This window comes from Bos grunniens, chromosome 19, assembly GCF_055505025.1.
Source record: "Bos grunniens cultivar Pamir isolate PY7600 chromosome 19, Bosgru_T2T1.0, whole genome shotgun sequence".
Taxonomy (NCBI): Eukaryota; Metazoa; Chordata; class Mammalia; order Artiodactyla; family Bovidae; genus Bos; species Bos grunniens.
Genome location: NC_141183.1, coordinates 45,161,599 through 45,175,894, shown reverse-complemented (window position 1 = coordinate 45,175,894; position 14,296 = coordinate 45,161,599). Strand labels below are relative to the sequence as shown.

Below are 14,296 nucleotides of genomic sequence, written 5' to 3'. Positions count from 1 at the left end.
TTCTCCTGGCAAGCCACCAGGGAAGCCTTTGAGTGGAGATGGGTGTCAGTTAGCTTAATAGCAGATATTTGTTGAGTACCTATTACATGCCAGGTACTGTGCTAGGCGATGGATTATTAGAGTTAACAAATAGACTTTGGCATTAAAGAGCTTATAATTAAGTGGGAGAGGCAGATGGTGAACAAATGAATGTGTCATGATACACTGTAGGCTGGGCTGGAGTGGAAAACCCTGAGTCCTGGGAGGGAGTATCCGGGGTGACGGACTTCACCTGGGGCAGTGAACTGTCGCTGTCACAGGGAAACTTACGCAGAGTCTCACAGACCACAGGAGTTTGGAATTTAATTGAAGAGCAGAGGAGCCCCTGACTGGTTTAATCAAATTGGGGACCAACGTGATTAGATTTGTGTTTCAAAGAGGTCACTTTATCAACCACTTGCTCTCTGCCTCAACTGTCATGGGAAACCATGGTCGAAGGAGCAGAGAGAAGGGAAGGACCGTGAAGAAGGATGAGACTTTAGTGACCTGACTGCGGTCAGTTTCAGTTGCTACATCTCTTGGTCCCATCCTGGATAGTGGGTGTCACCATGGCAACCTAAGTGGATGAACGTTTCAGGCTTTAACAAATGTTGATGTATCAGCTGCCATCCAAGCAGATCTGTGTCAATGCAAATACAAATGTCTTCCCCAGCAAACCTCTTCTCCCCATACATCTGGAGGCATTTCTGATTTTGAAGCTTAGCTGATTTCTGTTCATGAGAGAACTACACTGTGTGAGGACAAGCAATAATTAGGCCTTGAAACTGCTTTTCCGCTTAGCGCCCAGAAAAATGGCCACACCAGACTGAACCAAACCCAACACGGTCCTGGGATAAGCAGAGCCAGAAGTTCAAAGCCAAAGGCCCTTGGATAGTCAGTCTAGTTCTCTTTTATCAGAGGTAAGAAACACCTTTGTCAGTAAGGTGTCTGCAATAAACAACTTCCCAGCCCACCTCCCAGCCCCTGCAGGGTTCGTGGTCCCTTCTTGGAGTTTCCATTATACTGTGAACCCATCTGTATTATGGTATTTATCACATTTCATTCACCTGTTGGTTCATTCACCAAATATTAAATGTCCAATGGTCAGATATTGTGCCAGGTGCTAGAGATGGAGTGTTGAACAAGACAAGACTTACATAGACTTCACATAGACTTATATTGTAGTTGAAATATTAATAGATGGACAATAGTCCAGTCAGCAAAGCGCTAAGTAAGGTCACTGCAGACAGTAATAGATTCTCAAACAAGTAGAGGTAGTGTTAGTGGTGGCTCCTAATTTGGTTAGTAGTGAGAGACTCTTGCTATTTCTTGGATATGCTACCTTCATTCCCACATCAAGGCCTTTTCTACTTGCTGTTCCCCCTCTGGAAACGTCTCCTGCACTTTCCCAGGTGGCTTCCTTCAGCTCATTTTTGGTCTCAACTCAAAAGTCAGTGCCTCCAGAAGGGCCCCTCTGAGTACCCTAACCTACCCTTATTTATGCCTTTCATTGTTTGTGACCTGACTCTGCCCACTAGAAGTATAAGTTCTCCTGAGGACAGGTTCTTTGATTTGTGGGCTGTTGTTTTTCAGCTATGGTTTGGTCAGGAAAATAGACACTACTCTATGGATTCCACTTTTGAAGGGTTTTAATCCGTGGAATTGGAGACTCACAATTATTGGAAGGGAGTTAAGATGGGGTGGGGAGCCACAGGTGGGGAGAGGAAAAGTGGATGGTTTTCAAGAGAGCTCCAAGAGGCCACTGTGAATTTTGAGAAATACTGGAATTGGTTGCCAATGATTTCAGTCTGTTGCAACAAGGAAAGTAGTTTTCAAGAGTCTGCCCAGAAGCTGCTGTGAATCTTAAAGAACTTCCAGGAAGCCGCTGCTGGCTAGCACACTTGCCTGCAAGTAGGCTTCCTTGGTGGCTCAGATGGTAAAGAATCTGCCTGCAATGCAGGAGACCTGGGTTCAATCCCTGGGTCAGGAAGATCCACTGGATAAGGGAATGGCAACCTACTCCAGTATTTTTACTTGGAGAATTCCATGCACAGAGGAGCCTGATGGGCTAAAGTCCCTGGGTCCCAGAGAATTGGAAAGGACTGAGTGACTAACATCTGGAAGTTGCTACAAGCTTCCCATCCACCACTTTAAATCTGTCTCATTGACAGCCTCGAACCCAGAAACATACAGGGGAGGAGATTCTGGGAAATATGGTTCTTATCTTTCCCTTTGTAGAGCAGACTACAGAAGGAGATGGCAATTATGCCAAGTTGAAAACATATGATCCAACATGCCGTTGTATCGCCAGTATCTAGAACAGCTCTTGACGTATAGCAGGTGCTTTGGTGGTAGTTAAATGACTGCAAGAATCATTCCTGGTCCTTGGTGGTGTCAAAATTTGAACCCTCAACTATCTGACTCCAAAGCCCATGCAATTTCATTCCAATACCAGCTGAACAAGCTATGACCTTGACCCTGGAGCTCAGGCTGGAACTGCTGACTAATAAGTCCCAGACAGGGTCTGTGCCCCATGTATGCCCACAGTGCTGTGCATATTAGGGACAGGAGCAGTGAGGGAGGTTGGAGAGCCCAGGGAGGTTTTGAGGGGGATAGGCTGAGAAACAGATCTCTAACCCTCTGTGATCAGTGCTCAGAAACTTCTGGAGGTGGTGACATTGTAGAGTGCACTGGGTTGAGGGGGAAATACTGGGGCTGCTCTGGGGTGGGCATCCCTGACAGCCAAGGAGATAGCTCAGCCCTTGAGAGCCTGAGCATTTGGCCAGGAGTAACCTTCCCGATGGACTTCCCCAGTGGCTCAGTGGTAAAGAATCCCCCTGTAATGCAGGAGCCATAGGAGACGTGGGTTTGATCCTTGGGTTGGGAAGATCCCCTGGAGGAGGGCATGGCAACCCACTCCAAGATTCTTGCCTGGAGAATCCCATGGACAGAGGAGTCTGGCAGCCTACAGTCTATAGGGTTGCAAAGAGTCAGACACAACTGCAGCGACAGCACACACACACATTCATGTGCAAACTTCCTGACGTTAAAAAAAATTGAGTCTCTCACTTTAGCTTTTAAATTTATGTGACTTTCTCGTGCCCTCCTATAATGTGTGATTGCTTTGATATGAAAATAAGGCTGTTCTGCCCCGTTCTGGAGTCACATTGATGTTCCAGGTGCTGTGTTGGGTTGGGGGGAGGGGTAAGGGTGGAAGCTGCAGGTGTACCAGGCCCCAGGACCAGCTACTGCGGGGCCTGGTACAAAATGAAAATGTGGGGCCCCTTGTTCAAAAATTAGAATTTCAAGACTGCACCAGCAGAGCATTAAACCAAGCGTGGGGCCCTTCTGAGCATAAGCCCTGTGGAGCTGGCAACAAATTACTATGCACTAAGTGGCTTAAAACAATACAAATTCAATTCTGGTTTCCTCGGTGTGTATGCTCAGTAGTGGGATTGCTGGGTCGTATGGCAGTTCTGTTTTCAGTTTTTTAAGGAATCTCCACACTGTTCTCCATAGTGGCTGTACTAGTTTGCATTCCCACCAACAGTGTAAGAGGGTTCCCTTTTCTCCACACCCTCTCCAGCATTTATTGCTTGTAGACTTTTGGATCGCAGCCATTCTGACTGGCGTGAAATGGTACCTCATTGTGGTTTTGATTTGCATTTCTCTGATAATGAGTGATGTTGAGCATCTTTTCATGTGTTTGTTAGCCATCTGTATGTCTTCTTTGGAGAAATGTCTATTTAGTTCTTTGGCCCATTTTTTGATTGGGTCGTTTATTTTTCTGGAGTTGAGCTGCAGGAGTTGCTTGTATATTTTTCAGATTAGTTGTTTGTCAGTTGCTTCATTTGCTATTATTTTCTCCCATTCTGAAGGCTGTCTTTTCACCTTGCTTATAGTTTCTTTTATTGTGCAGAAGCTTTTAATTTTAATTAGATCCCATTTGTTTATTTTTGCTTTTATTTCCAATAATCTGGGAGGTGGGTCATAGAGGATCCTGCTGTGATGTATGTCGGAGAGTGTTTTGCCTATGTTCTCCTCTAAGAGTTTTATAGTTTCTGGTCTTATGTTTAGATCTTTAATCCATTTTGAGTTTATTTTTGTGTATGGTGTTAGAAAGTGTTCTGCTGCTGCTGCTAAGTCACTTCAGTTATGTCCGACTCTGTGCGACCCCATAGACGGAAGCCCAGCAGGCTCCCCCGCCCCTGGGATTCTCCAGGCAAGAACACTGGAGTGGGTTGCCATTTCCTTCTCCAATGCATGAAAGTGAAAAGTTAAAGGGAAGTCGCTCAGTCGTGTCTGACTCTTAGCGACCCCATGGACTGCAGCCCACTAGTGAGAGAGTCATTTCCTAGGCGGGTTGATAGGGAGTCTAGGGGTCCCCACGGAGAGAGGGGTCTGGAATTCTCAAGGAGGAAGAAAGGACAAACTTTTTTTCTTTCTCCACATTCCTTAGGATTATATAACAATAATGTATCCTGCCTAAGGACAGTCTCTGGATTAAACCTTCTGTTATCTTAAAATGTAAATTATGGGAGTAGACCTGGTCTTTACAAGGATGTATCCTGCCTGAGGACAGTGTTATCTTAAAATGTAAATTATGGGAGTAGGTCTGATGAGGTCTTTACAACCTCCAGACATTCTTTGGGTTATGTAACTTCATTGTTAACACTAGCAAGGGGGTACTCTTTCTGCCCCCTTCTGATGCCTATGTCAGAAGCTTTCTCTATCTCCTTTATACTTTAATAAAACTTTATTACACAAAAGCTCTGAGCGATCAAGCCTCGTCTCTGGCCCCGGATTGAATTCTTCTCCTCCGGGGGCCAAGAATCCCAATGTCTTTGCGTGATTCAACAACAACCTTTCACCAGGGTCCTCCATCCATGGGATTTTCCAGGTTCTAGTTTCATTCTTTTACAAGTGGTTGACCAGTTTTCCCAGCACCACTTGTTAAAGAGATTGTCTTTTCTCCATTGTATATTCTTGCCTCCTTTGTCAAAGGTGTCCGTAGGTGCATGGGTTTATCTCTGGGCTTTCTATTTTGTTCCATTGATCTATATTTCTGTCTTTGTGCCAGTACCGTACTATCATGATGACTGTGGGTTTGTAGTAGAGCCTGAAGTCAGGCAGGTTGATTCCTCCAGTTCCATTCTTCTTTCTCAAGATTGCTTTGGCTATTCGAGGTTTTTTGTATTTCCATACAAATTGTGAAATTATTTGTTCTAGCTCTGTGAAAAATACCATTGGTAGCTTGATAGGGATTGCATTGAATCTATAGATTGCTTTGGGTAGTATACTCATTTTCACTATATTGGTTCTTCCGATCCATGAACATGGTATATTTCTCCATCTATTAGTATTGAAAGAGACACGTGTACCCCAATATTCATCACAGCATTGTTTATAATAGCCAGGACATGGAAGCAATCTAGATGTCCATCAGCAGATGAATGGATAAGAAAGCTGTGGAACATATACACAATGGAGTATTACTCAGTCATTAAAAATAATACATTTGAATCAATTCTAATGAGGTGGATGAAACTGGAGCCTATTATACAGAGTGAAGTAAGCCAGAAAGAAAAACACCAATACAGTATACTAACACATATATATGGAATTTAGAAAGATGGTAATGACAACCCTGTATGCAAGACAGCAAAAGAGACACAGATGTATAGAACAGTCTTTTGGACTCTGTGGGAGAGGGAGGGGGGGATGATTTGGGAGAATGGCATTAAAACATGTATAATATCATATAAGAAACAAATCGCCAGTCCAGATTCGATGCAGGATATAGGAAGCTTGGGGCTGGTGCACTGGGATGACCCAGAGGGATGGTATGGGGAGGGAGGTGGGAGGGGTGTTCAGGATGGGGAGCACGTGTACACCCGTGGCGGATGCATGTTGATGTATGGCAAAACCAATACAATATTGTAAAGTAAAAAAAATAATAATAATAAAAAAATTAAAACAACAACAAATAAAAATGTAAAAAAAAAACAAAAAACAATAATACAAATTAACCTCCTCACAGTTCTGGAGCCCAGAAATCTGAAATGGTCTCACTGAGCTAGGTTCAATTTGTTTCTCCCTTCCTCTGAGACTTTAGGGGAGGATGGGTTTCCTTGCTGCCTCTAGCCTGGGGAAGCCTCTTGCATGCCTCGGTTTGTGACCCCTTCCTCTCATCACTCCGATTTCTTGCTTCTGTTTGTGGTCACACCTCCTACCTCTCTTATATGAGGGCTGCATTTGGAGTCCATGCTGGATAATGATGATCTCAAAATTCTTAATCACATCTGCAAAGTCTCTTATGCCAGTGGTCCCCAACCTTTTTGGCCTCAGGGACCAGTTTCACGGAAGACAATTTTTCCATGGGCCCAGGGAGAGGGGGCATGGTTTTGAGATGATTCAAGCACCTTACATTTATTATGTACTTTATTTCTATTATTATCACATCAGTAGTATAATAATATATTATTTTATAAGTATATTTATAATATACAATTAAATATATTTTTATATTATATAAATATTATTATATATATATGTTGTTGTTCAGTTGCTAAGTCATGTCTGACTCTTTGCAACCCCATGGAATGCAGCATGCCAGGTTTCCCTGTCATTCACTATCTCTCTGACTTTGTGCAAGTGCATGTCCGTTGAGTCAGTGATGCCATCCAACTGTCACACGAGTGTATGTTCCTCGGTTCTTTGTCTCGTCACAACAAAGATTTGGAGCAACGGACATTAAAGCCCTCGGCGCGTCACAGCTCTCAGGTCTTGGACAAACCGTGCTACAGCTCTTAGGCAAATCAGTGTTACAGCTCTACTTTATTTATAAGATAGGAGGAGAATCCAAGACCCGAAGAGAAGAGAGTGGAGAAGTGCGTGGGGAGGGAGAAAGAGAGAGAGAGAGAGAGAGAGAGAGCGCGCATGCACGCGGGAGAGAGAGTCCATCAGAAAGCGCTTTGGCTCCTCCTTTTATATGTTTTTTCCTCCACCTGGGCCTGCCCTATGCAAATTGGGCTTAGCCAGGAGTGCTGTTTGTTCTGCCTGAAGTCTTCACTCTGGTCCTCGGACCTTCCTTGTCTTTTAGCCACCGCCATTTTGGACTCCTTTTCCCTATTCTACCTACCTAACACAACCATCTATCCTCTGTCACCCCCTTCTCCTCTTGCCCTCAGTCTTTCCCAGCATCAGGGAATATGATATTCCCTGCTGCACCTCAGATCATCAGGTATGAGATCTGGAGGTGTGGACCCCTGCCTTAAGCCACAGAAGGTAACATTCACAGGTACTGGGGGTCAGGACCTGGTTGTCTTTCAGGGCCATTATTCTGCCAACCCATGTGCCCTTGAACTAGGCCCTGCCAGGCTCACAGCTGAATCCTCAGGTTTGAAAGAGCAGCTTTTGAGGCTCAGAGCAGAAAGGCAAATGGGACAGATGTGTGAAGGAGCTGGAGAAAAACTGCCTCCCTCACCTGGAGCCTCTGTACTGGCCACAGGGGTCCAGAGATTCATGGTGTTTGTGTTGCCCCTGTACTTTCCTGGTGGCTCAGACAGTGAAGAATCTGCCTGCAATGCAGGAGACCTGGTTTGATCCCTGGATTGGGAAGATCCCCTGGAGAAGGGAATGGTTACCCACTCCAGTATTCTTGCCTGGAGAATCTCATGGACAGAGGAGCCTGGTGGGCTACAGTCCATGGGGTCCCAAAGAGTAGGATACCACTGAACAACTAACATTTTTACTTTTTCACCTCATTAAGGTTGCCAGATTTAGAAAGTCAAGTTGTAGGACACCCAGATATTTTATTAGGCTACTCTGTCTCTGATTCTTTATATATATTTAAATATATATATTTTTTCAATTAGTGGATAATTACTTTACAATATTGTGATGGTTTTTGCCATACATCAACATGTGGCAACCTAGAGGGGTGGGATGAGAAGGGAAGGGGGAGGGGACTTATGTCCCTGGTACTTAAGCCACACCACGCTGCCTGCTGCCGAGGGCTGGGCTCAGCTGTAGTCTCCTGGGCCTTAATGAGATCCCGGTTGTTTTCCTCCCAGTGGGGTCTCAGGTGTGCGGCCAGAATAAGAGAGGCTGGGCCCGAGTGTTCACCGGCAGGCAAAGGGTTAACAGGGAGGGAGCCCCAAGGCACCTGGGGAAGGAGCCTGGATTTGCTGACCTTAAGGTAAGACAGCACTTCCTTACAGGGAGGGCAGAGCATTTCCAAGGTGATTGCTAACTGTCCCCACCCCACACACACGAAGACATCATGTCCCAGCCCTGGAGGGGCCTTGAGTCTGGTGTGGCCCTCCGAGGGTCACGGGCACCTCCTAATTGCAGGATGCAGGGCTCACGGAATAAACACCATGTTTCACTTCCTCTGCAAACATCGCACATCTGAGAAACTCATTTCCGTTTCTGAGACACGTCTTTCCCAGCTGTGCAGGCCTGGGTCAGACTTAATAAAATAGAAGTGGTGGGACAGCAGGCTGATGGAATCAATGCCCACAGTATTACAGTCAGCATGTCTCTGTGCTCTATGAGGATGCGGATCTGTCCAAGTTCCCTTCCCTGAAACAGACCACAGAGAAAACAAACCACGTGGCTCTTGTTCTCCTTCTTGACAGGATTCCACAGAACCCAAGATCTGATGATGATGGTAAGAAGCGTTGTCATTTCAGGTGCTGACAAAGAAATAATGCTGCCAGCTGTGCAGTACTGCTGACTGTAAGGTGCATGCCAATTTCAGGGTTGTGGAAAGGTGGGCATCTTGGAATCAATAAGATACGGTATTAGGTTTACCATCAGGTCAAAGCTAGTGGAATGGAACCATGTGACAGCCAAACAATGCCTGTGTTTGAGCCATGTGACAGCGCCCTTCTCCTTAAAGGTTAAGAAAGCCGGTTCCAAGTCAAGTGTGTGCGTGGTGGTGGATTTACTGAAGCCCCTGTCCCACGTCTAGGTTTCTCTTCTGGGACCTCTCACTTTTTTTTTCTTGTTTTTTATTTTTTAATTTTATTGCTTTACAATGTTGTGTTAGTTTCTGCTGTACATTGAAGTGAATCAGCTATATATATGTGTGTATACACATGTCCTCTCCCTCTTGGGCCTCCCTCCCCCCTACTCCCTCCTACCCCTCTAGGTCATCACAGAGCGCAGAGCTGAGCTCCCTGTGCTATACAGCAGCTTCCCACTAGCTATCTGTTTAACACATGGTGGTGTATATATGTCAGTCCTAATCTTGCAATTCCTCCCACCCTCTCCTTCCCCACACTGCGTCCACATGCTGTGTCTAGCTTTGGTTCCCTCTGTCTACTGAATTCTCCTCTGTTCCATCCCCCAACGCCTGACCATGTAGTCAGGGGCCTCCCAGCTTCTGGGATCTAATGCCTGATGATCTGAGGTGGAGCTGATGTTATAATGATAGAAATAAAGTGCACAGTAAATGGAATACACTTGAATCATCCCCAAACCACCCCCTCTTCCAGGTCCGTGGAAGAATTGTCTCCCGTGAAACCAGTCCTTGGTGCCAAAAAGGTTGGGTACCACTGATGTAGATCATTGTCATTTTTAAAAAAGACTGTGATGAGCTAAAGGGGTGGGATTGGGGAGGGGAGGGAGTTCAAGAGGGAGGTGATTCAGTTCAGTTCAGTCTCTCAGTCATGTCTGACTCTTTGTGACCCCATGGACTGCAGCAGGCCAGGCCTCCCTGTCCATCAACCAACTCCTGGGGTTTACTCAGACTCATGTCCATTGAGTCGGTGATACCATCCAACCGTCTCATCCTATGTCGTCCCCTTCCCCTCCCACCTTCAGTCTTTCCCAACATTAGGGTGTTTTCAAATGAGTCTGTTCTCATTTCAAATCATATCAGGGAGGTGATATACAATTATGATTGATTTGTGTAGTTGTATGGCAGAAACCATCACAACATTGTAAAGCAATTTTCCTCCAATTAAAAAAATTTTTTAAAAGAGATTGTGATAAAATACACATAAAATTTACCATTCTAACTTTTAAAATGTGTAATTCAGTGGCATTTAGAACATTTCCACGGAAGTCTTGCTTTTGCTACACCTCTCCTCCAAGACCTGGTTTCTTTTCTCCTCCCTGTATGGAGTCTACCAAAGAATCTGGAATTTTCCCTTGATTCATCAGCTGCCAGCACAGGCTGTGGGGTATTAGCAGATGATTACTGAAAACCTAGCTCAGTTGGTAAGGAATCCACCTGCAATGCAGGAGACCCTGGTTTGATTCCTGGGTCAGGAAGATCCCTTGGAGAAGGGAAAGGCTACCCACTCCAGTATTCTGGCCTGGAGAATTCCACGGGGTCCCAAAGAGTCGGATATGACTGAGCAACTTTCACTTTCACTGAAAACCTGAAGGAGTCAGAAGGGGGATGGCCCGCTCAGCCCAGCCTTAACTCTCAACGCTCTGTCTTCTTCCAGCCTCTGGGAGACACTGGCTGCCTCATGGCCTCCAGTCTGCCTCCCAAGGTGTTCCCCAGCTTTCTCTCCTCCCCTCCGTCTCAGGCCTTCCCACCAGCTCCTTACTGGGCTGCCAAATTCCTGATTTTATCCAAAGGAGCCATTTTGCTCTCTCTTCTCCCTGACTTCCTTCCCACCATCCAGTGTCCACCTTTCACAGGTGTTCTCTATACAGAGACCGCCTGGCCCCAGGGAGCTTAATTCCCCAGTCAAGGAGAAACCTGCTCAGCTGTCAGAGATTTGCCATCTTGATGGTTGTTTTAAATGTGTCTAGGCTACTGCCTCTGCCTCACAGAGCTCCGTTCTGCAGCCGCGGTTGCAAGGCCAAGTCCACGCAGTGACTGCTCTGCTCTGATGTGGGGGCACTCGGAGCCTTCCAGAGTGGAGAGGAGGGCTCCTGACCCTGGCAGGCTGGAGGCTGCAGATTGATTTTACCAAGTTCCCGAGTTCCTGTTCCTCCATCTGGTATTTGCTTCCAGAATCCCTTTGGGAATCACAGCTCCTGCTCTCCCTGCATTTGGTTGGAGGTGGGCCCAGCTCATCCTCAGGCTCCGAGGCTGAGCACACGCCACCTCCAGCCTGTTTGGCCCATCAGAACATTTCTGATACCAACCACTGGGTTCCGAGAGAAGCATGGGATCCAAGCCAGGCCAGTGAAAGCAACCTCGGGCCTAGGCCTGGAATTACTACTGGGTCAGGGACACTCCCATGCTGCTGGGGCTGCTCACTGGTGGGCTGTGAGGCTGGAGATGCTGCTGGCCACCTAGTCACCATGTGGAGTGAGCCCGCTGGAGAGTGAAGACAAGGTGGAAGCAAGGAGAGGAATGACTGGATACCAGGTGGGAAAGCCAAAAACATCACTTTTCTGCATTGTGAAGCTTGAATTGGGCTTTTGTAGTCTCTGAGAGCCCTGATTTACAGGAGTCTGCCAAGTGGGGGATGACAGTTGAGTAGGGCTTTGAAATATGAGTAGGAGTTTTCAGGTAGCAAAAGTGAGCACATTCTAGGCAAAGTGGGCAGCATGTGTGCAGGTGGGAAGGCAGGAGACTGGAGATGCGGGAGGCGGCTGGGTGATGGAAAGCCTTGAACTTCAGACGTGGTCCTGGAGCTGGGAACTGTGCTGGGGTTTTTCTCCTGTGAGTGTATGCTTCCCCACCCTGCAGATGAAGGAACTGAACCTGGGAGGCATCAGGCAGGTTTGATGTTCAGTGTCTCCACTGGGAGTGCCGCCCAGGTTATGAGGCTCAGCCCCTCCAGGGACGCAGAGGAGGAGAGTTTCATCTTGGCATCACAGGACAGAGAGATCAGGCCATGAAGGGATAGGGAGCTGCCTTTGACTGGCCCCATGCCAAGCCCCAGGCCCCCTTATGAGTCCTCCCAGCTTAGTTTTCTGGGAGCATGAAGGGTGAGAAATTCTGGTGATTGCATAGACGTTCTCACCCTGACTGCACTTGAGTATCCTCCTTGGGGGATACGGGGTTAAAAACTAGAGGCCCTGGAGCAGCACAGACCTGACCTTGGTATGTTTCAAAGCCTTTTCAGGTGACTTTAATGGACTTAACAGATTTTCACCACTGCCCCAGGTCAATGGTTCTCAATCACCTGGTGAGATTAAGGGAGAATTAACAGAGTAGGAGCTTCCCCTGTGGCTCAGTGGCAAAGAATCTGCCTGCAATGCAAGAGACCCGGGTTTGATCTCTGGGTTGGAAAGATCCCCTTGAGAAGGAAATCGCAACCCACTCCAGTATTCTTGCCTGGGAAATCCCATGAAAAGAGGAGCCTGGCAGGCTACAGTCCACGGGGTCACACAAGAGTCAGACACGACTTAATGGCTAAATAACAACAACAAAACAACAGCAGAGTAGGGGACAGAAAGAACACCCCCTGGGATTCACTGATGGACAAGGCCCTGTGCTGGTTACTGGACTACCAGTGTCTTGTTTAATTCTCCAACAGCTTTGTGGTGATATGATTCCCATTAAAATGGGAGTGCTCAGAGGTGCTCACCGAGGCCTGGAGAGGTGTGGCAAAGTGCTGAGGCCACAGAGCTAGTCTGCAGAGGAGCTGGATTTTCAACCCAGGTCTTTGTGACTCTGCACACTCATGCTCCATCCTGGTGTCCTGAGTGGATGTCCAGTCTGTTTGGGCGGGACCCACCTTGGCTGAAGCCGCTAGGGGGTGCTGTTCTGTAACGAGGGTCCCAGTCCTTGTGAATTGGGGTGAGGGGGAATAGGAGGAGGCTGTGCTTGAAAGCTGGGCACCTGTGTCTTCCTCTGCAATGCTGAGGAGCTTGGGACAAGTCACTGCCTCTCTCTGGGCCACCGTACTAGTCAGGGTTTTCCAGAAAAATAGAAGCAATAGGGTGTGTGTGTGCAGATGAAGTGATTCATTACAAAGAGCTGGCTTATGTGATTATGGAGGCTGACAAGTCCTAAGATCTTCAGGTGAGTCAGTGAGATTAAGAACCCAGGAGAGCTCAGGGTGTCGTTCCCTCTGAGTCTGAAGGTCAGAGAGAGCCAGTGGTGTCAATTCCCTGAGAAAGCTGTTAGGCTTGAGACCCAAACTGATGCTTCAGTGTTTTGTTTCCATTTTACTGAAGTATAGTTGATCTACAATGTTGTGTTAATTTCTGCTGTACAACCAAGTGACTCAGTAATGCACGCGGATATATTCTTTTTCATATGGTTTTTCTTTTCCGTTATGGTTTATCCCGGGATAGTGACTATAGGTCTTTGTGCTATACGATAGGACCTTGTTTATCCATTCCGTGTATACTAGTCTGCATCTGCTAATTCCAAGTTCCCAATTTTCCCCTCCTCTACCCCACCTCCCCTCTTGGCAACCACAAGTCTTCTGTCTATATCTGTGAGTCTTTTTTGTTTTGTAGGTGTGTTGATTTGTGTCATATTTTAGATTCTGTAGGTAAGTGATATCGTATGGTATTTTTCTTCCTCTTTCTGACTTAACTTCACTTACGATAATCTCTGTGTCCATCCATGTTGCTGCAGATGGCATTATTTCATTCTTTTTTATGGCTGAGTAATGTTCCATGTAGGGGCTTCCCAGGTGGCGCGGTGGTTAAGAATCTGCCTACCAGTGCAGGAGACTCGGGAGACTCTGACTTCCCTTCCTGGCTGAGTGTGGCTGGGAGACCGCGTGGGAGCCGGGGCCGGATCTACCTTCAGGGCTTCCTGAACAGAGGGTGGACTTGCGCTGCATGTGTGCTCAGTCTGGCCAGGAAGAGTGGATTGGGGCCCAGTATATCCGGAGGACTGGAGGACCCCTGTGGTCCTGCCCTGGTGTGTGTGGGGGAGGCAGGTCCTGCCTCGAGGGTGACTTCTGCTTGCAGGGTAGCTTGTCGGGGAATTAGGGACCCCTCTGGCTATTCTGTGTACAGTAGCCCAACGTGCCTACCCCGGCCCTTAGATTCTGATTCCAGAACCTTCCATGTCTTGCTTTTGCTGCTGCCATCTTTCTGAAGCTTCCAGCTCATTCATAAGCAACACTGTGACTTTCAAGCTGTCTAAGGAAGGAGCCCCTTTTGACAAGGCAGACCTGTGTGTCCTTTATGCTTCCTCCCACACTCTTCTGGGTTTGACGTGGTTTGGTTTCTTCAGTGCTGGGTCTGTGAGGATGAGAAAGAAGAGGAGTGGGTAGTGGGGATCACCTTCCAGATTGATGGAGAAGGACCCAGGAGGGGTGAGCTATGAAAGGCCCTCAGGGTCCCTGCAAGGGACCCTCTCAAGAGGCAGAGAGGCCCTTAGAAGGGCCACATC

General features: G+C 47.1%; 1 long non-coding RNA gene across 6 annotated transcripts in view; it reads left to right on the top strand.

The window, feature by feature from the left end:
• The first annotated feature begins 10,810 nt into the window (after positions 1–10,810).
• The window catches only part of LOC147352499 (uncharacterized), a 116,927-nt gene continuing 113,441 nt past the window's right edge, over positions 10,811–14,296 (top strand). For 3 of the 6 annotated variants that reach the window (XR_015148222.1, XR_015148221.1, XR_015148224.1), the window contains exon 1: positions 11,222–11,359. This is a non-coding gene — a long non-coding RNA (uncharacterized LOC147352499). Of the gene's footprint in view, positions 11,360–14,296 lie in introns of all 6 variants that reach the window. The other 3 variants (XR_015148225.1, XR_015148223.1, XR_015148226.1) reach the window with 3 other exon arrangements.